The sequence below is a fragment of the Erpetoichthys calabaricus genome, chromosome 1 (assembly GCF_900747795.2).
Source record: "Erpetoichthys calabaricus chromosome 1, fErpCal1.3, whole genome shotgun sequence".
NCBI classification, from domain to species: Eukaryota; Metazoa; Chordata; class Cladistia; order Polypteriformes; family Polypteridae; genus Erpetoichthys; species Erpetoichthys calabaricus.
In genome coordinates this window covers 218,767,297-218,790,848 of record NC_041394.2, presented here as the reverse complement: position 1 = coordinate 218,790,848, position 23,552 = coordinate 218,767,297, and positions in this window count along the sequence as shown.

Genomic DNA, 23,552 nt, shown 5'->3' with positions numbered 1-23,552 from the left:
TTGGTCATCAGTAAAAAAGTAACATTTTTCAAACTAAAGATATCAGTAAAAATTAAAACCATTTATAAAAGACTGCGGTAAGGAACTAAGTCAAAAGTGAGCAGAACAATTCTTCTGAAAAAACTTAAAACACTATTATGAATCATTTTCATTCACCCGCACATAAACCATATCTCATTCCAGCAGTCCTGATCTGGAGTAAGCTGATATTGAAAGTTATTCATGGTGACTGATGCTTTACAATTTTATATTTATAAATATGCTGCAATACATTTCTGGTAGAAATTAATCAAATTTTTAGGTATGATGTGTTCCAAAAACAAAATTGTGGTGATACGTTCAGCTTACTTGGTCAGTCACATAGAACTCCAGGTGAGCTGAAGTGTGAAACTCCCTGTGAAAAAGCATTGGTAAAACACTGAAATCCAGCACATTCAGATAAAGGCTGACCATTACAACTAGCTAGCTCAAAACTGAATTATTCAGAAGTCTCAAAAAATGTAACTAATGTCTTAGGTCAGCAATTTATGTTACTGTATTTTAGGGAGGAATGTATTTATCCAAGCATAAATGGATGTGTTGGGCAATATTCATAAACTATTTATGGTTTATCATAGTGGTGAGAGACAACTCCCATAGCAGAGTGCGTATTTGACCCAATTTAAGAATCATTTTCTATCTCAATGAGTTTTTACCACTTCTTTTCATAGTTATGTACATTTTTTTGGGGACTCTGTTGTATGCCTGCTTTTCATCTATTTAGATTTGGATTACCTGGAATGAGTTTGATGTTTCATAATAAATGAGCAATAATAGAATTTTTTGTTTTTATAAAAAGACAAAAATTAAAGGAGTTGACATAATTATATCCAGTGCACATTAGTTCATACTTCAATTGCAGAGATTTAAAAGTTCCTTTCATATTGAAGCAATAAAAAGCAAGTATTATATAGGGATCTCAGTCCCCACTGCCTACTAATGTTGACGCCATTACAAATGCCTGATATCTGAGTACATGCTGTTTTGGAAGAACTCATGTGTTGTTTATTTATAGATTATCAACTTTTACATGCCGTAACACCAATCTCTTATTCACTTTAGAAATGTTGACATCATTCAGCAAATACTTGTAAAGGTTCAGTTTCTGTTAACTTGCTTCAAAGAGCTACATGCAAAACTGAAAGATGCACTGATAGAAAGTAGAATCTGAATCATTTTAAAAAGAACTACGTATCTAATAGCACAGAGAATCCTTTAAACTCTTCTTTTCTACTCTGCAAGATACCTACATGGCAGATTGATGGGTGACAGGATATTTGGGGCAGTTTTTCAGAATCCGTGGTCATGATATGAATGTTGCTTAGAACATAAGTCATTTAACAAATATGACGTACTTGTTCAATCCATCTAGGTCATTGGGCTGGTTACAACATTACTTATATGTTTTGGATTTCAGTGGCATAAACAATATGAGCAAAAGTCTCTGCCATTTGTAAAGTGTTTATTTTACAAAAATGAAGGGCCAGCACAAGGGTTTCTGGTGCTCTAGGCAAGGTAATTTAATGAAGAAAACATCCAGACGCTGAAGTGTGAATGAGGTTTGTAACAGCGCAAAGGAGTATCCACACATTTTTCTCAGGTCTGGTTTGTCCGTAAATTATGCAAGTTGCCTCATTTGGGTTTTTTTGACGGATTTTTAGTTTTCTAAAAGCATTTGGACCACACAGAGGCTTAGTCTATTACAATTTTTTTAATGCAAAAACATAGACAGTTATATTTTAAATTCAATGTTATCTACATAGATCACATACTGTACATACATTTTTTGTAATTTATAAAAGAAAATTAAAGGTAGCATTCAAATTCAAATCTTGGAATTTCCTGCTCATGTAATTCCACAGGTATAACAAAATACATTATGATGTTTATAGTCATATGTTTATGGTTACATGCGTCATTCAGTTTGGCATTCAAATGGGCCTTTCCTTAATCAGAATAGTCAATGGCATGAAACGTAATAATCGTTGCTCAACTTTGTTTTTCATATGGTCAGCCAGCATTCAGTCTTAAGTGCTGAGCTGCACTGCTGCAGTGGCATAGCAAAGGTTCTGATTGTCTCTCTCTTTTAGTATTCAAATGTTTCAGTGTAACTATGAGAAATAATTGAAATCATTTTGCCGTTCAAATTTTCACCCATTCCAGTCTGCACTTGACAGCGTGCCCTCCCTCTGTGCTCCCATTCCCTTGTCTTGCTATGCCTGAGCTCTGTTGTCGATGACATCAATGAAAAGAACTTTTTGTTGAACCATTAACTTTCATTTTGTGAACTGAACAGGTCATAGTGTAAAGGAAGAAATTTATTTTTAAATGACACAGGAGGGGGGAACATCTTCTAACATTCTCCAAATTAAGTGTTATTACTTATTAATGTAGCTGAGGCTTTATGAGCACTAAAGGACATGCATTTTTAAGGGAGCAAGGAGAAGATCTGATAAGAGAGTTAGCATGGTTTAAAATAAAAAAATAGCTAGTTCCAGGTCACATGTGTCAGATCTTATACCTGTCATCATATAAGAACAGACTTCTAGTTTCTGCAACTAGATATAAAACCAAAAGCTTTCTACACTGTCTACTCTGGCTTTCCATCATCTAAACAAAATACTTCATTTATATACATAAATGATTTGAAAGCCCTGAAAAGATCTTAATTGAATAAGTGGCCTTTGTGTTGTAAATTCTTTTTTAATGAGTTCTTCTTCTTTTCTTATCATCACTGTTCACAGCTTAGCATGTATGTCATTTTCTCAATTATTGTACATCCCAATTACTAGTTTTCCTTCATGGCAATATCTGAACATAAGCACCATAGTAGTGATTTGGTGCTAATCTGTTGAAAAATACTTACTTCTGTGACAGATGTATCAGTAATCTAAAGTAATTATATCAACACACACTAGGACTCCCTTCATATTATGGCAAAAGTGGCATTAGTAACAAATTTAGGCCCCATGACACATTTAAACAAATAAAAACATCATTATAAGCCCATCAAGACTTACCCCTTGGAACACTTGTGTGATTCAAGATATGCAAGTCTTCATCCAAGTCTTCATGGTTAAAGTGATAACAAATCCACTGATATGGTGCAGGGCTTTATACAGTGCCTGTTCATGATTGTTTATCTATGCACCAGCCCCAAGCACATTCTTATGGTTCTCTTTCTTAATAAATTAGGCTCTTTCCGCTCTCTTAAAGTAAGTGATGGTAATCTAACTTACAGCCACAAAAGAATAAACTTAACCAAATTCTTTAGGCATTCTGCTTGCTAAGATTACAAAAAATTATTCAGTACTCACAATCACATTGGCAAGGAGGAACACATGTAGAGGATGGCAGTACATAAGGAAACAATCTGTATTCTAGATAACATCTCAAGTTTGGTAAAATGGAAATTTCTTATCCCTCATTATTAAAACAACAAATTTCTGAAAGTTTACAATTTTTTTTTTATTGTTTCTGTTAATTGTGACTTAGTGACTCTTTTAATTATAATTAAGTGCTGATCTGTTACTTACATTTTTAGCATATCTCTCTTCCTTATTACTCTTTCATAGGTAATAGAAACCAACATTGCCCCCCATAATGTTGGGGTTAAAGAAATAGTTTTTCCTTCATTTACCCCTCTGCTCTTTAAAATTACAAATCAAAACAATTCAGACATGATTAAAGTGCACATTGTAGACTTTAAGTTTTATACATTGTCCCCCCCATTTTAGGGCACCACATTGTTTGGAACATCGCAATAGCAGGTACATTAAAGAAGTCATGTTTAGTTCTTTGTTGCATATCCCTTGCTTGAAGTCTGTGATTCGTAGACATCATCAGGAGCTGAGTATCTTCTCTGGTGATGCTCTGCCAAGCCTCTAATGCAGCCATCTTCAGCTCCTGCTTGTTTCAGGGGCTTTTCCCCTTAAGTATTCTCTTCATCAAATGGAAGCCATGCTCAATTGAATTTTAATTGGGTGACTGGTTTGGCCATTCCAGAATCTGTGATGGTGCAGGTTGGCTCCATGTTACCGGATCCCACTGGAAGCCTCTTCAACCCGCCACCGCCAAAAATGTTTCCGTGGGATGAGCAGAGCAAATGAGGACACCACACAAGGCAAGGGGATGGTGTAAAAAGTTCTTTAGTACTTTTATTTAAAACCACAAACAAATCCACCAATAAATGTCCAGAAGTGCAGTGCTCTAAATCTTCATTAATAAATGAATAAGCCAGAAAATGAAGGTGCTGTCCGTCGACTTTAAAACAATAGACAGAAAATGCAAGGCTAAAACCATCTGGCAGGAAACTGTACTTTTATAAAAGCCCTGTGAATTGTTCTTAAAACAGAGGTCTCTTCTTTCACAGAAGAGGAGGAGCCGCCCTTCCACGGGTCTGGGACCCTGCTGCTCCATAGCTAAAACAAGGCTCTACGTATTAGGCCATGGCGCTCACATTGGGGCTCCAAGTCCAAGCCTTGTCGACCCCGCTTCTGCCTTCCTGTTCTTCCATGGCGAGTCATTCACACTCCTGGCTTCTCCCACTCCTCGTACATGTTCAGCCATTTCAACCATTTCAGCCACATGCTCCTCTCCCTGGGCTTTCCTCCCAACTGCCTGCCTTCTTTTACTTGATCCCATTCTCACTAGCCTTACTGCCCTCTTCATTTACTTTAACCTCTGCTTCCTGGTCTTCTTCCTAATTTTTCATTCGTCCTTGTCTCTGTTTTCTTGTGCCAACTCTCCTTATTTATCTCCATTGGGTGCAGCGCCTCCCTCGTGCTCTGCAGAAAGCTGATGAGGCAATTGAGACAGACCTCAGTCCCACATGCAAGTGCGCCTTGGACCAATTGCCTTACTAACCTCCTGCAGCTGCGCGAGTGCATACCCATGGACAACAAGCTAGATGTTTCATTAATTATTTATTAATAACTTGCCAACCAGCCGCAGACCTTCCTTTACCACAGAATCGTTCATGTTTTAACTTAAAAAGATTCCTTTGTTGCCTTAGCAGTATGCTTGGGATCATTACCGTATTGTGAGATAAGGCACCATCCAATTAGGTTGGAGGTATTTATTAGAACTTGAGCAGATAAGATGTTTCTATACATCTCAGAATTCATTGTGCCACTGTCATCAGCAGTTACATCATCAATGAAGATAAGTGTGCCAGTACCTGTGGCAGCCATACATGCCCAAGTTATAATACCCCCAACCACCATGTTTAACAGATGAAGTAGTATGCTTTGGATCTTGGGTAGTTCCTTTTCTTGACTCTGACACAGGTCCATCTTTGTCTTGTCTGTCCACAAGACCTTTTTCCAGAATCCTGCAGGCTCTTTTAAGTACTTTCTCACAAACTGTAATCTGGCAAACCAGTGTCTAAGTAGTTGTTTGCATCTTGCAATGTCTCCTCTGTATTTCTGTTCATGACGTTTTCTGCGGATAGTAGTCTCTGTGTTACAGTGCAACCTGAAAGTATTCACAGAGCATCACTTTTTCCACATTTTGTTATGTTACAGCCTTACTCCAAAATGGATTAAATTCATTTTTTTCTTCAGAATTCTACACACAACACCCCATAATGACAACGTGAAAAAGTTTACTTGAGATTTTTGCAAATTTATTAAAAATAAAAAAATTGAGAAATGACATGTACATAAGTATTCACAGCCTCAAAATTGAGCTCAGGTGCATACTGTTTTCCTGATCATCCTTGAGATGTTTCTGCAGCTTAATTGGAGTCCACCTGTGGTAAATTCAGTTGATTGGACATGATTTGGAAAGGCACACACATGTCTATATAAGGTCCCACAGTTGACAGTTCATGTCAGAGCACAAACCAAGCATAAAGTCAAAGGAATTGTCTGTAGACCTCCGAGACAGGATTGTCTCGAGGCACAAATCTGGGGAAGGTTACAGAAAAATTTCTGCTGCTTTGAAGGTCCCAATGAGCACAGTGGCCTCCATCATCCATAAGTGGAAGAAGTTCAAAACCACCAGGACTCTTCCTAGAGCTGGCCAGCCATCAAAACTGAGCGATCGGGGGAGAAGGGCCCCGACCAGGGAGGTGACCAAGAACCCGATGATCACTCTGTCAGAGCTCCAGAGGTCCTCTGTGGAGAGAGGAGAACCTTCCAGAAGGACAACCATCTCTGCAGCAATCCACTAATCAGGCCTGTATGGTAGAGTGGCCAGATGGAAGGCACTCCTTAGTAAAAGGCACATGGCAGCCCGCCTGGAGTTTGCCAAAAGGCACCTGAAGGACTCTCGGACCATGAGAAAGAAAATTCTCTGGTCTGATGAGACAAAGATTGAACTCTTTGGTGTGAATGCCAGGCGTCACGTTTGGAGGAAACCAGGCACCGCTCATCACCAGGTCAATACCATCCCTACAGTGAAGCATGGTGGTGGCAGCATCATGCTGTGGGGATGTTTTCCAGCGGCAGGGACTGGGAGGCTGGTCAGAATAAAGGGAAAGATGACTGCAGCAATGTACAGAGACATCCTGGATGAAAACCTGTTCCAGAGCGCTCTTGACCTCAGACTGGGGCGACGGTTCATCTTTCAGCAGGACAAGGACCCTAAGCACACAGCCAAGATATCAAAGGAGTGGCTTCAGGACAACTCTGTGAATGTCCTTGAGTGGCCCAGCCAGAGCCCAGACTTGAATCCGATTGAACATCTCTGGAGAGATCTTAAAATGGCTGTGCACCGACGCTTCCCATCCAACCTGATGGAGCTTGAGAGGTGATGCAAAGAGGAATGGGCGAAACGGCCAAGGATTGGTGTGCCAAACTTGTGGCATCATAATCAACAAGACTTGAGGCTGTAATTGCTGCCAAAGGTGCATCGACAAAGTATTGAGCAAAGGCTGTGAATGCTTATGTACATGTGATTTCTCAATTTTTTTATTTTTAATAAATTTGCAAAAATCTCAAGTAAACTTTTTTTACGTTGTCATTATGGGGTGTTGTGTGTAGAATTCTGAGGAAAAAAATGAATTTAATCCATTTTGGAATAAGGCTGTAACATAACAAAATGTGGAAAAAGTGATGTGCTGTGAATACTTTCCGGATGCACTGTATACATCTGCCTCCCAACTACTGTTTCTGATTACCACAGTGAGGATTGGTCTGTCATCAGCAGTGGAGGTCTTCCTCGGCCTACCAGTCCATTTGTGATTACTGAGCTCACCAGTGCATTCATTCTTCTTAATGTTATTCCAGATAGTTGATTTAAGTAATCCTAATGTTTTACTGATGTCTCTAATTGTTTGATTCTTGTTTTTCAGCCTCGTAGTGGCTTCTTTGACTTTCATTGGCACAGCTCTTTTCTCAAGCTGAACAATGGCAACTGCAGATTCCAAAGAGTATAAGCAAGCCGAGGTATCTTATACCTGCACTAATGAAGCAATGAAACACACCTGAGTCATCACAAACACCTGTGATGCCAATTGCCCCCAAACATTATCATTCTCTATGGAGGGTTGGGGCATGTAGAAAAAGTTGTCATTTCTACATTGTGTGATCAAAATGTATGCAAATACCCTTAAATGAAAGTCTGCAATGTGCACTTTAATCATGTCTAAAATGTTTGATTTATATTTTTAAACTATGGAGCAGAAGGCTAAATCAAAGAAAAAAATGTGTCACTGTCCCAAGCATTAAGAAGGGCATTAACAAATAGTTAATTTAAATAGGTGTGTGACATTTTACTTCCAATGCTTTTTTTTTCTATACCACGTTTTGGAAAACTCTGTGGAAAGTTTTACTGATTCTGTAATTTGCTTAAATAAATTTATTAAGTAAAATAATAGTTTAAAGGTGGCAGATTTTCTTTGGAAAAACAATGTGTACCTTAATAAAAGAGACATTAGAGCAGTCAGTACTTCTGTGGCTATTAGAAACTGATTACTCTTTTCAAAACCTTTGCTTTCAGTGTTCTGTTCTCTTGTTTGAAAACAATGTCACCATTTTGCAAAGTACAGTTAAGAAAAGACAGAGCAGACATTCATAAGATATTCGTGTAGAACTTAAAGCAGCATGCAGCAAGTTAATAAATGAAAGGTTATATTTCTTTAAAAGTAGTTTTCTTCCTGTTTTTTTTTTTTTTACTATGCTTACTCGAAGACAATTACTGTCACAATTTTGCCACATACCAAATAAATGCATTTGCTTGAGGAGTTGAACGCCTCACTGTTTTTCTTTCTTTTACATAATTGGCAAGTTTGCAGCAATAATCATGATACTGAATAGTCAAGTGGAACTATTATATGTTGTGTTATGGCTTGTGAGACAGGACAGGACACAATGGTTTATTAGCAGAGAATGTAAAAATCTGGGTTTTGCTACAAAAGTGCTGAATTTAAGAACTAGTAGAGAGTACAGGGCAACTCACAAGGATGATGATTATTTCAGGAATACTGGATGTACTTGAAACAAATGGAGAAAATCAATTCTAAAAATAGAGAACAGATATTATAGCATTTTTTGCAAATGCATTTAGATTTTATTTTTATCATCATTTTACAATTAAGTATTACTTTTGGTGCTCAAAGAATCTATTTATAAATAAGCATGTCAAGGTAGGAAGGCTAGGGTGTAAGCATAGAAGTATGTTTTTTTCCGAAGCAATTGATCTTTTTTGAACAAATGGTGTTATAATTTAAACAAAAATAAAATGAAATATACTGCAGTTTTGCAGGCAAAAATTTTACCACATAAGGTGCAACCCTTCATTTCTTTTTACAGTATTGAAATGCTATGACACCATAACCCCAGGATTAATGTTTTCTTGTGACATGAATAGACACCATAACTGCAAGAAATACATGACATTTTGTACACATGAAAACTACTTATGCAATTACATTTATTATTATAATATATGTCATATATCTCCGTTACTCACATTGTTTTTATTTTAAGTTTATGGGGCTATCTAATTATGAACGGAAGCCTAGTTGGTGAATTTAAAATGCGCTTAATGGATTAAAATACAAATGCATTTTTTAAGTTTAACTTTTTTTGTACATTGAGTTATCGTCATTGTTAGTAAATGTATAAAAAAATTACACAGCCTAATTAACCTTACTCTGTCAATAGTCACATTTTTATTTGCAGTTTTATTTATATATCAACTGCTCTGCAAGGGTTGGCTTCTGCCTTATGCCTAATACTGCTAAGAACTGCCAAAGAACTACAATGGGATTAAGTGAGTTTCAAAATGTACAGATAAATAGAATTTTACAAAATGTTTGGCTGCTGTCTAATAAATTATTGATTAACTAACTGGAGATTAATTTCATGTTTAAAGTTAATGGACTATAATTTTGTTTTCTCTAGCATACTTACATGCACTGCAACAATTAATACCACTATTCTTCTAATAAATGAAGAGGCAAAGAGCAGAAGGGTTAAAGGTCTAACTTTTTTGAAGAAAGCCTGCCACATACTGACGATAAATTCGCTGATCCAAATTGAATAAATTAAGTATCTTCTAATTTCACAAAATATGGCGCATCTTAAAGTAATTAAAACTGGATGGCACTGTGTTCACTCAGTTAATTAACATTAGACTGCATGCCATCAATGTAACAAACATGCCCGTACTATTTTATTTGTAAATTATTTTAATGCAGCTTACTTTAACATTTCATATCAAGAGCTTTGAAAGAAGTGTTAAGTAAGAATGTTTCAGTTTCAAAAGCATACTATAAAGCCAAAGATTAATCATTAGAACAATAAGAGCAAAATCTGTTTGATACTGAAGCCATACCAGTTTTTAAGAGAAGACATGCAGTATGTTTTATATTCTGTGATTCTCCTACGATATCAGAATAACTACAATTAATTATTTCAAGTGCTCTAAATGACTCATTTTTGAACCTGACTTTTCTGTCAGAAAATAAATGTAATCTATCTTATTTTGCAATTAAAAAAATGTGGAGTTCTTCAGATTCCTGGAATAGAAGCGCTTAATCTTCTTCAGTCAACAAACCAACACAAACGAAAACATAATTAAACTAGTTCTGATGATAAAAATGACAAAAGATCCAAATTCAGGACAGACAAATTAGAACTCTGTGGAGCAGAGTGTCATTTATCATTGTCACCATCATTGCCATCATCTCCATCTTACATGACTTCTTCCAAGTCTCCTGGGTCTTTTCTCAAGGCTGTGCTTTTAATATGTTCTGTGGGAGGTGCAACACATGTCCAAACCACCTCAACTGACTCCTCCTGATCTGGTGACCCAGCAGTTTTACTTCAAGGCTCTGCTAAGCGCCTCACTCAGTTTTGCAGACTGAGCCCAGCAACCTCATTTCCTATGCTTGTACTCACAATCTCATTCTTCCTACAACTTGTGATCAAAGGTTAGGATGGAGATGTAGTGCATCTGATAAGTCAAAAGCTTTGTTCAAAGACTTAACTTCTGCTTCACCACAATGATTTGTCTGAAGTTCTAAAAATCTGCTGCCACTGCACTAACTCTTCAGTGCAGGTCACATCAAACTAACATAACAGTGGCCTTGACTCGTTTCCCATTCCCTCACATCATGTAGCTCTTCTGTGTTGGCACTGCAGAAGGCACATGTTCTTAAGGCCACAAGAAGCATGTAGTGCGTGGCTAACACTATCTGAGACATATTGGCAATATTGGCTTGCTAAATCAGCACCCCTAGAAGATGACACCCTAGGCAGCTGCCTACGTCACCTAATTGGTTGGCTGGCATTGCTCCTGAACCAGCTTACCACCAAGTGGTGATCAGCTGACAACTCAGCATCTTGCTTTACACCAGTTTCTTGAACAAATGGCCTCAGAGGAAATGGCACAACTCCAAAGTCAGAAATTGACCATTCATCTTAAATACTCTGGTACCAGGAACACTACTCAGTATCCTTCTTTTCATTACTTGACTTTCTTGATTTCTTGATGTTCCTTATGAACAATCTGTGATAAGTACTAGAATATAAAAAAGCTCCTTCCCACCCATTTATTTCTATTATTCCCAGCAGGAGTGCTGAAGTCTCTATTTAAGCACCAAATTCAATGTCTTTAAAAAGTCTGAATACTCTGAATAGTTTTTTAGTGCATACATGAAAATAACGTTTTTCCTCTCTGCAACATGAAGTTACATTGAGGCAACTGTTTCATCTACTGAAATAAACTCCAACTATATGGCACCTAGAGGGGGATTTGAGAGTATCGCCACACCTGCCAAAGCCCCCTATCATGGAACAACTATAAAGGAGGAAACAGAGCCCGTCTTTGATCTTGAAATCTGATTCCAGAACCAAATGCTATGAACACAGGTGAGTCTATATCTGAGAAACTATATCTGGTCACAGAACTATATCTATATTACAAATGGTTTTATCAATGTCCAAGAGCCAGTTTTCCATTTTCTGGTATGCCTTGCTCATTCCATTCTTGCTCATCAACTGACTGGCAGTGCATTTGACTCATACCATGGCAACAATGCTGCCTTTTCAAACTGAGCCTGATTGTGATACATGGGTCACTTAAGTACTTGGTGGCAAATATCACATTTAGGTCTGGCTCCAGCAGTGGGTGACTTGTTCCAACTGAGGTTTTCTTGGATTTATTTTAAACTGTTTTGAGGGTTTTCAGTGGGTTGCTACTTGCCTGGTCCTTCCCTTAGACCAGTTTTCAATAAGTAACTCTATCATGAGCATACATCTCTAGATAACATATTTATGAGGATCATTGGGGCACACCACCATGCCTGACCACCACACTAAGGTCAATCCTATTGACTATCCATCAGGTAATGGTCCCATCTTAATGCATATTCTCAAAAACAAGATTTAATATAGATTAGCACAAGATCTCAAGATGCAAATAGACATCGATACTCTCATTTTAGAAACTGATACTGAAATTTTCTGAATATTCCATTTGAGGTGTGCATTGTTATGATGTTGATACACAGAAATATGTTTGTAAGGTTTATAAATCAAAATAGATGTCGGATGATTCTTATACATACCTTTTAACAAGTAATTAATAGAAAACATTTCATTCAAAATTTAATGTACAATTAAGAGTTTAAACTGAAGTGTAGCCATAATGCATATGTGAAATAAAACAAAACAAAACAATAAAACAAAGTAACTTTGAAGATTATGTTCAAATAAATCTAAATTTGAGTTACAGATGTATTATGGCTTACAAGCTTCAATTTGTCTTTCTTATAAATTTAGAGACTAGAATGAAAAGAAATTCAAAATATCTTCATGCATGAATATTGTTGTAAATGTACTTCCAACAGAGAAACTGAAAACATCCAAGCTGAGGACCATTAAAATATCTATTGCAATCCAGGATACGTATGAAACTTAATTCAATGTAAGCTTGTTGCAAGAATTTATTTGTATGTATTTGTTACTCTGGTCACATTACTAGCTGAGCTTGCGTGTATACAATTTCAAAGCGCCTTAGGCAGCCTTTCAAAGCAATAACTGCTGCCAAGGTGTTATATTATTGATGATGTTTGCATTCTGGCTGGATTGGTACTCTTCTGTAAAACCATTACTGTGTTGATCTATCTTAAGCTTCTCAGGGGTGGCCTTGTTTGGTAAAGTCATATTTTACAATTATTTTTGTTCTAATCAAGTTCTATATTAAATACTGTACGTGTGAATAGTTCAAAATGTGAAAATCTAATACACTGCTGTACACTACAAGCATTTTTCATATTGAAGGAAACTATTCAGTGACAAAAAAAGTTAAATCAAGTGATACTCCTTTTTTATTGTTTTAATTAATGACTTCAGCTTCTTAGAGAATACTGTATATGGAAAGGCTCAGAATGAAAATCCTATATTTAAAGAATAACAGGAAACATTCAGAAACCAGATTCAGTATAGACGATCAAATGATGTCAATGTTTCTCAAGAACAATTGGAGGTATTTTACTATTGTATGTACAAGTGTAATGATGTGTAACATGTTATTTTCATCTCTTAAGGATGATTGATATCTCTTATGAAAATTATATGTGCAATGAAGTGAAAGATTAAAAGTTTGATGGCTTACAACAACCCAACCCTAACCTTAACCTCTTTTATTAAGTCTGTCTATTTTGGAAAAGATTGCTTGTGACTATATAGAATGCTGTAGAATTTCATTTGTTGACATTTATAAGCTATTTATATAAAGAAAGGAGCTCTCTTTACAGGTTATTTCCATCTGTAGATACCCCATCCTCATGCTTTCCATTCAACTTACTGTGTTTTTTCTTTAAACATTCATTTTCCTTTTTCTATTCACAAATTGTTTGATGGTATAGCTTCACTAAACAACTTTCTGCTAAAAGGTGAAAACATGAGGAATGGGTAGCAAAACATGATTGCACATACAACATATGTTCATTTTACAAAGTATTATGATTCATCATTATTGCCATGACTTACATTTATTTCTTGTATATTTAATATTTTTGTTGTTGCTTATTAAGTTCCCAACTTTCTTTATTTCGGTTTTTGGTTTCCCTTCATGTAAGGTCATGTTTTTCATTGATTATGCTTTCTTTTATTATTTAATTCACAATTATTATGTTTCAATATAATTTGCTTTGTTTTTCTATATTCCTTGTACTCTGCAGGTGGAGCCCCAAGAGGCAGGGCAACCATGATGTCACCACTGAAGGATCACCCTAAGCCTTTGTATTCCAAAGCTGAGAGCTGATCCTTAAGTGGTCCATGGGTGTTCATTGAGTGCATTTAAATGTGAGTATTGAATTTTCTGTTTTTTTGAATATTTTTTGTTTCTGTTCTTGTTAATGTATGTTTGATTGTATATTTTATTTCGTTTTTTGTTGTCATTTTTGTTTTCTCCAAATAAATCATTACATTTATTAAGATTACTTTGTGGCTTTGTCCTTTCTAGCTAAACATTTTCATGATTCTTTTCCTTACAATGACATTTTTATGTATTGTGGCATTAAAGAGATTGTTTGGGGCTTTAAAATTCAGTTCCTCATTTGGGGTATGTGTAAAGCAATGCCTTCCTCTGGAGTTGAGAGATCAGGCTGCGTGGGGTGAGGCCTGTTCTAGGCAGCCTAGAAAAGCCTGACCTGGCTTGTGGAGACTTTAGGAGGCCTCATACCCATTTCATTATTGAAGTGCAAGCGATTCATAACATAAAGTATTGATCATTTAACTATGTTCCATGCAGTGTTATCATTACCAGGTTTGACCTCAGAGTTTGGTGTATGTATTAAATCTATAAAACACATATGGTTGTGTTACTGCTTCCACTTTAATTAATTTCAGTGTATGTTGTTCTAATGTTAATATACTTTTTAATGTCAAATGAAAAACAATAGAAAGAAACAATGGACAAGCTATATTTTGATGGAAACAGATTTCAGTTTATTAGGAAACATTAGTGCACCACAGAACTGGGTTTGAATCTCCAGTCCAGTTACTATCTGTGTGGAGTTTTTTTTTAATCTTTTTATGAATTTACTTAAGTTACTCTGGATATCTGGTACAATTCTTAAGGCTTACATGTTTGCCATGTCAGTTTGTTTGCCCTATATTGGACGGGCACCCTTTTTTGGGGTGGTTTCTGCCTTTCAGCATTTGGTTAGGTTGCACCTTTCTATGATTTTAAAATAAAGTTGTCTCACAAAATGGATGGGTGTATTGAAGGATGATATGAATTAAATAAATATAACTCCATAAAATGTTACCAAGAAATAGTTGTAATGCTTTGTCATTTTTCACTTGTGGTAACTCTGCAATTTCTGGTTAGTACTGTGATGTACGTTTTTGAAAATTTGCTGGCAAGAAGAGAAATCCTATTAAAGTAATAACTGTTTTTAGCAAGTGTGTTCACATAAAATGTAAAAGCATAAAGGGGTGTCAGCATGTCTATCTGTCTAGTGGGGACTGGGTGGTCTCAAGGCCTCAGAACCCCTTTGTTTTTTGTTACTTAGTATTGCCTAATCTTATTTTTAGATTTTTCTCTTTCTTTCTTCATCTTTTAAAGCACTTTGAGCTGCATAATTTGTATGAAAATGTGCTATATAAATAAATGTTGTTGATGTTGTTGTTGTTATCTGCTTCTCTGTCTGAATGACAAAACTTGGCTCTCAGTGGACTAATTTAATTGAAATTTCATTCACTTTTTTCAGAGTTTTATTAGGATTTCAATGACATAATATTTTATAACAATGTCCTGGTATTGTACCTGCATGGCATTTTAAAATGTTATTAAAAACATGTACTACTAGTAATTGTAGCATTAATGCCATCCAATGTACAGAGTAGAAGTTCTTTCTTGCATAAAACATATGGACAATCTTCTCTTGTTCTATGTATATTCCTCAAAATGTAAAGCTATCAACATTTTCTTTGTGCGTTAAAATGCTGGGTGCCATAGTATATAGTGCTACTGCCTCATGGATCTAGCATCATGGGTTCAAAACCTTTGTCCAGATGTTGTCCATGTGGAGTTTTCCACCTATGTCCCCAAACACCTATAGGTTAGGTTCTTGGTCACTCTAGCTTGGTCTCTGTGTTATGTGTATTGACCTTATGATGGACTGGTAGCATGTTCAGGGCTGTTTCCCACTTTGTGTTCCTGGTATAGACTCTGTGACTGATCTGAGTTTAATTAAGTGGATGTGAGAATTTTACGTTCTGTTACTGAAATATATTGACTAAGCACTTCTCTCCTTTATTCAGCTGTATTTAGTCTTGATTCTGTAAAACCACAGTAGCTTCACGCTTTCAGTGTGACATGGCCTCCTAATCAAAAGCTGATGGTGTTGTCTTATTGAATTTCAGATATAATTCTTTTATATTCTATGTTTCTGTACATAGGTAAACTTAAAATGGAAGTTATGGCTGGTCTACCCACAAATCCATTAACTACTTTATGTTTATGTTTACAATTTTTTTTTAACAGAACTCAAATCTGCATAGTCAGTTTGTGTTTCCATTTCAATATTAAGTATTGGGGGCAGTTTTGTGATGTAATGAAAACCTGTGCACAATTTCTGTATGCATGGAATCTGTGTGTTCTTCTCATGTCTGCATAGATTTTTCTCTAGATAATCCAGTTTTCCTTCCACATCCCAAAGACTTTATGTTAAGTTACTTGAAACTCTAAGCTGGCCCCAGCGTGACTGTGAGGGCCAGTGTATGATTGACTATGTGGGCCCTGTGATGTATGATCTCCTGTAACCCTGATCTGGATTAAGTAGGTCTGAGGATATCATGTTAATACAATTATACAATTATGTGCATAATACATAATAATCTGTCTGTCCTTTTAACAACATAAAAAGTGGACAGCCCAAGGTGCTAATACACCTTTTCCATTCATTTTGCCAATCCTTGTTTAACTAAAGCAACCTTTCAGGAAGTGTCAGCCTACCCTTGTAACAATGGATACAAGGCATGAACTAAGCCTGGACAGGATGCCTGTCTAATGGAGGATCCACTTGCAATCACTTTAGGCCAATTTGAAGTCTAAACTCTGTACTTCACATGCACCTTTTGTGTTGTGTCTGAATTTCAAGCGTGTTACACTGTGGTTTATCATTCCATTCAATCACTGTATGAAACAGAAGCCTGCGTTTGCCATTTAAGAGCAAAAAAACATCATCACCCCTCCTCGAGCCGCCACCTTATCGTGGTGGCGGGGTTTGTGTGTCCCAATGATCCTATGAGCTCTGTTGTTGGGGGCTTTTTGCCCCTGGTAGGGTCACTCAAGGCAAATTGGTCCTAGGAGAAGGACATGACAAACAGCAGTTCAGAAAACCTCCTATGATGCATACAAACATTGGATGGTGTTTTCCCTCACCCGGACGCGGGTCACCGGGGCCCCCCTCTGGAGCCAGACCTGGAGCTGGGGCTCGATGGCGAGCGCCTGGTGGCCGGGCCTGCACCCATGGGGCTTGGCCGGGCACAGCCTGAAGAGGCAATGTGGGTCCCCCTTCCCATGGGCTCACCACCTGTAAGAGGGGCCAAGGAGGTTGGGTGCTGTGTGAGTTGGGTGGTGGCCGAAGGCGGGGACCTTGGCGGTCCGATCCTTGGCTACAGAAGCTGACTCTTGGGACGTGGAATGTCACCTCTCTGAAGGGGAAGGAGCCTGAACTAGTTCGCAAGGTTGAGAGGTTCCGGCTAGATATAGTCGGGCTCACCTCGACGCACAGCTTGGACTCTGGAACCAGTCTCCTTGAGAGGGGCTGGACTCTCTACCACTCTGGAGTTGCCCCCGGTGAGAGGCGCCGAGTGGGTGTGAGCATACTTATTGCCCCCCGACTTGGACCCTGTTCATTGTGGTTCACCCCGGTAGGCGAGAGGGTAGCCTCCCACCGCCTTTGGGTGGGGGGATGGGTCCTAACTGTTGTTTGCGCATATATGCCAAACAGCAGTCTGGAGTACCTACCCTTTTTGGAGTCCCTGGATTGGGTGCTAGTGGGCGCACCTGCTGGGGACTCCCTCATACTGCTGGGAGACTTCAATGCTCATGTGGGCAATGACAGTGAGACCTGGAAGGGCTTAATTGGGAGGAATGGCCGCCCCGATCTGAACCCAAGTGGTGTTTTGTTATTGGACTTCTGTGCTCGTCATGGATCGTCCATAACGAACACCATGTTCAGGCATTGGGGTGTGCATATGTGCACTTGGCACCAGGACACCCTAGGCCTCAGTTTGATGATCGACTTTGTGGTCGTGTTATCGGACTTGCAGCCACATGTCCTGGACACTCGGGCGAAGCTGTCAACTGATCACCACCTGGTGGTGAGTTGGCTTCGTTGGTGGGGGAGGATGCCGGTCAGGCCTGGTAGGCCCAAACGTATTGTGAGGGTCTGCTGGGAACGTCTGGCAGAGTCCCCTGTCAGAAGTAGCTTCAACTCCCACCCTGAAAGAACTTCGACCACATCCCGAGGGAGGTGGGGGACATTGAGTCTGAATGGGCTATGTTCCGTGCCTCTATTGTTGAGGCGACTGACCTGAGCTGTGGCCATAAGGTGGTCGGTGCCTGCCATGGCGGCAATCCCCGAACCTGTTGGTGGACACTGGCGGTGAGGGATGCCGTCAAGCTGAAGAAGGAGTCCTACAGTCCTAACAGGTACTGGCAGGCCAAGTGGAATGAGGCTTTGGTGGTTGCTGAGGGAAAAACTCGGGCGTGGGAGGAGTTTGGGGAGGCCATGGAGAACTACTTCCGCACGGCTTTGAGGAGATTCTGGTCCACCATCTGGCGTTTCAGGAGGGGGAAGCAGTGCAGTATCCATCCATCCATTTTCCAAATCCAAACACAGGGTCACGGAGATCTGTTGGAGCCAATCCCAGCCAACACAGGGTGCAAGGCAGGAACCAATCCTGGGCAGGGCACCAACCCACCGCAGGACACACACACACACACACAAACACACGAACACACACACACACACACTAATCACACACTAGGGCCAATTTAGAATTGCCAGTCCACCTAACCTGCATGTCTTTGGACTGTGGAAGGAAACCGGAGCACCCAGAGGAAACCCACACAGACACGAGGAGAACATGCAAACTCCACGCAGGGAGGACCCGGGAACCAAACCAGGTCTCCTTACTGAGAGGCAGCAGCGCTACCCACTGCACCACTGTGCCACCCACAGTGCAGTATCAACACTGTATATGGTGGGGATGGTGCGCTGCTGACCTCGACTCGGGACATTGTGGGTCGGTGGGAGGAGTACTTCAAAGACCTCCTCAATCCCACTAACATGTCTTCCAATGAGGAAGCAGAGCCTGGGGACTCGGAGGTGGGCTCTCCCATCTTTGGGACTGAGATCACCGAGGTGGTCAAAAAACTCCTTGGTGGCAGGGCCCCAGGGGTGGATGAGATACGCCCGGAGTTCCTCAAGGCTCTGGATGTTGTAGGACTGTCTTGGTTGACACACCTCTGCAACATTGCATGGACATCGGGGACAGTGCCTCTGGATTGGCAGACTGGGGTAGTGGTCCCCCTCTTTAAGAAGGGGGACTGGAGGGTGTGTTCCAACTACAGAGGGATCACACTCCTCAGCCTCCCTGGTAAAGTCTATTCGGGGGTCCTGGAGAGGAAGGTCCGTCAGATAGTCGAACCTTGGATTCAGGAGGAACAGTGTGATATTTGTCCTAGTCTACATGTGTTTTGTGGACTTAGAAAAGGCGTTCGACCGTGTCCCTCAGGGAATCCTGTGGGAGGTGCTCTGGGAGTATGGGGTACCGGACCCCCTGATTGTCAGCAGTAAAATCAAACCCGTTTCTGGTGAGAGTTGGACTCCACCAGGGCTGCCCTTTGTCACCGATTCTCTTCATAACTTTTATGGACAGAATTTCTAGGCGCAGCCAGGGCGTTGAGGGGGTCCGGTTTGGTGGGCTCAGGATTAGGTCACTGCTTTTTGCAGATGATGTTGTCCTGTTTGCTTCATCAGGCCGTGATCTTCAGCTCTCTCTGGATCGGTTCGCAGCGGAATGTGAAGTGGCTGTGATGGGAATCAGCACCTCCAAATCTGAGACCATAGTCCTCAGCCAGAAAAGGGTGGAGTGCCCTCCCAGTTTCCTCCGCAGGGTGTCTGGGCTTTCTCTTAAAGATAGGGTGAGAAGCTCAGTCATCCAGAAGGAGCTCAGAGTAGAGCCACTGCTCCTACGCATCGAGAGGAGTCAGATGAGGTGGCTTGGGCATCTGATCAGGATGCCTCCTGGACGCCTCCCTGGTGAGGTGTTCTAACCGGGATGAGGCCCCGGGGAAGACCCAGGACACACTGGAGGGACTATGCCTGGGAATGCCTCAGGATTCCCCCAGAAGAGCTATAAATATAAGAGACAAGAGGTGTAAAATAGGTTGGGGTCCAATGTGGAAACTGTGTTTTATTGCTCTGGGCGATAGTGAAAGTACCAACTTTTTTAAAATAAAAAATGACATGTTTTCAGAACACTGTTATTGTAGCCCAAGGTGTTGTTCTATTAACTGATGACTGCTTTCAAAGTCTTTTTTTATTTGCAGTCACTGGAAGAAATGAATGGGCGGAAGTGACAATACTGGCTTTGGTCCCCTCAGTCATTCTCCACTCTTAAGGGCAGAAAATGGTTTAGAAACTGTGCCATAAGATATAATAATCATGTGTTTGGCAGTATACAGTGCTTAATTTCAGGGATGCATATCTAAAAATTAAGAATTTACATCTTAACATCCTCAAGTTCTATATGTGGTTGTAATGTAAACTACCTACACCTGAACACCAGCAAAACCAAGGAGCTGGTGGTGGATTTTAGGAGGATCAGGCCCCTCATGAACCCGTGATCATCAGAGGTGACTGTGTGCAGAGGGTACAGACCTATAAATACCTGGGAGTGCAGCTGGATGATAAATTGGACTGGACTGCCAATACTGATGCTCTGTGTAAGAAAGGACAGAGCCGACTATACTTCCTTAGAAGGCTGGCATCCTTCAACATCTGCAATAAGATGCTGCAGATGTTCTATCAGACGGTTGTGGCGAGCGCCCTCTTCTACGCGGTGGTGTGCTGGGGAGGCAGCATAAAGAAGAGGGACGCCTCAAGCCTGGACAAACTGGTGAGGAAAGCAGGCTCTATTGTAGGCATGGAGCTGGACAGCTTGACATCCGTGGCATCTATCTATCTATCTATCTATCTATCTATCTATCTATCTATCTATCTATCTATCTATCTATCTATCTATCTATCTATCTATCTATCTATCTATCTATCTATCAATCAATGCCTGAGCACTAATGGTAGCACTTCAATGCAAGAGCTGTCTTCTAACATTTCGTGCTGAATGGTGCAGTGGTTAAAGTTACTGCCTCATGGATCGACGTTCTTAGGTTCAAATCCCATAATCAGTGTTTTAATTAAGTGAGCTCCATAAATGGATTGATAACTTATCAAAGTATATACTGATGTTTCAGTGCCCAGCAAAACACAGAAGATGTCAAGATTCATCTTTATATCAAGATATGCTCAGTGTGGGAACAAAAACAGATAATAAACTTCTATTTGAATTTGTATCTGTTGAAAGGAAGACATTCTAAATGATAATGTAGGAAGGTCAGAGCAACAGTTTTGAAATTAATTCTGGCAGTAATGGGAAGCCAGTGTAGAGAGAAAAGCCGGTGTTTGGATCAAGGGATAGAATACACCAGGTCAGCAGCACATGATGTTTAGATGTCTTTTTGCAGTTTCAGGATGCCCTGCTAGCAGGGAGCTATCCATTTTACAAAGAATAAGAACCTTAAGAAGAAGCTCAACAGCATAATTACTGGAGAAGGGAATTGTATTTTTGTTGTGAAAGAAGAAACAGTGAGTCACTTAAGAATCACCCGAGCTTATGCCAAAGTTCCTCACAATAGCATGTGGTGTTTTTAACATGGAAAAAAATGAAATAAAAATTTAAATATGACCGTCATGGATGAACAAGTATAAAATAGAGTACTGGAGCTCAGTTCTATTTTGAGGTGCACCAACAGCCATTTTGTTGCATATTTTACCATACTGACAATAACTTACCTTAATTCGTAGGACAGCAAAACAAACAGATAGTAGCAAAAAATTATAAGGAATGTAGAGTAAACAACACATCATAGGGTGACTATAATGAACAATAGAGAAGGAAAGGAGACTGACAAAAAATAAAAAAGAGATCTTAAGCACACAGAGGAATGACAGACAAGCAGGGATGAGCGATTCAATTAAGATGAAATTGAGATCAGACAGCAGGCAGTCTGAGTAGGAGAAGACACTGAAAGAAGACAAAGGAGTTTGAGGGAGTCAACATTCCCTGACAAAGTGACACAGTAGTGAATGAGACCAATAACAGAAAGAAATCAAGATCTACCAGAAGGAAGATAAGAAGCAGGCCATAAGAAAGGATTATGTGAGCTGCATGAAAATGAAATTGATAAAGAGAATGGAACAGTGTAGGCAGCTGACATGAGGGCACTCTGGTGTTCTCCACCATGTATCGAAGCTCAATAAAGTTGCAATGGAAATTTAAAAAAACAAAAACAGACTTGTTACTTCCTGGAACATAAGTATTATTCTGAACTGAACTGAATTACCTGTTGAATAAATTAGATTTTTCTTAAAAATATGTGATAAAAAAAATTAACATTTTTACCAAAACTATATTTTTTTCTTCATGAAATAACAGAATGTCAACTGTGGCTCATTTCCATTCAGAATGATGGCTTATAGTTTCTGTTTCATGCTGAGCTGTTAGAATTCTGTCAGCATATAGCTATTTTAAATAATAAATGTTGTAAAATGACACAGATAACACAAATAAAAAGTTAGAGTATCACCTGGGTAACCCCATATAATATAACAGTTTTATGAGTAGATGAACATGCAATTAGTTATGGGGATGTCTTTACAGGCACAAGTCCAGGCAGAACTGAAGTAGGTAACTGGTGTGCCACTTTATGAAGGAAGATGGCAGGAAGGAGCAGGTCCAGGAGAACGGACACCAGAGATGACATCAGTGATGGTATGGCCATCAATCTCCCAGTCTGCAGAATGAGAAAGAGAGGGAGGATGAGAAAATGGAGCCAACCTCTTCCTCGGTGGGTAATTACATTAACTACAGTGCTAAAGCTGTCCCTCATGTGTGAGACAATGTACTGTAAATAAGGAAGGTCTGTGTTTTCCGACAAAACACACTCTGGACACTGTTATCTATAAATTCACTTCAGTAGAACCCCAATTATCTGAGGTAATGTGGACCAATGCTACCTAAGAAAACTGTTGAAGGCTGTGGTCATTTTGGATTAAAATTAAGGAATGATTTTAAATTAAGTTAGGTAGATTAGATTATAATAGATAGAACTTTATTTATCCCCAGGGTTAAATTTGGATTTTTGCTGAATTTCTTTAAAATAAATAAGTATAGTACATAAGGAGATAGATAAATATACATACAATATTGTATGATTGTGACACACTAGAGAGACTAAAAAGCAAGAAGATTTAAAAAGGAAAAAACTTCCAACTTGACAATGACAGTCACAGTCATTTCATTGATGTATTGCTGTTGGTATAAAGGCACATCAGTTGTGTTTCTTGAGACACTTCTGCTGAATAATTCAAAAGTGTTAGTGTGTCAGAGGTAGAATGTGCAGCATTGTTCATAATGGCACTCAGTTTTGTTTTAATTCGCTCCTTTGCTGCTTCTTTCACGGTGTCCAGAGTGCATCCTATAACTGAGCTTGCCCTTTGAATTAGCTTGTTGATTCAGCGGGCCTCTCTTAAAGTAATGTTATCAGCCCAGCACACCACAGTGTATAAAAATTGCACTGGCTATCACTGAGTTGTAAAAGATGTGAAGGATGTCATTACTTACATTAAAGGAACACAGTCTCCTATGAAAAAAAGAGTCTGCTCTGCCCTTTCTTTTATAGCTCCTCTGTGTTACAAGACTAGTTCAACCTGTCATTGATGTGGACCCCCAAGTACTTCAAGGAGTGCACCACCT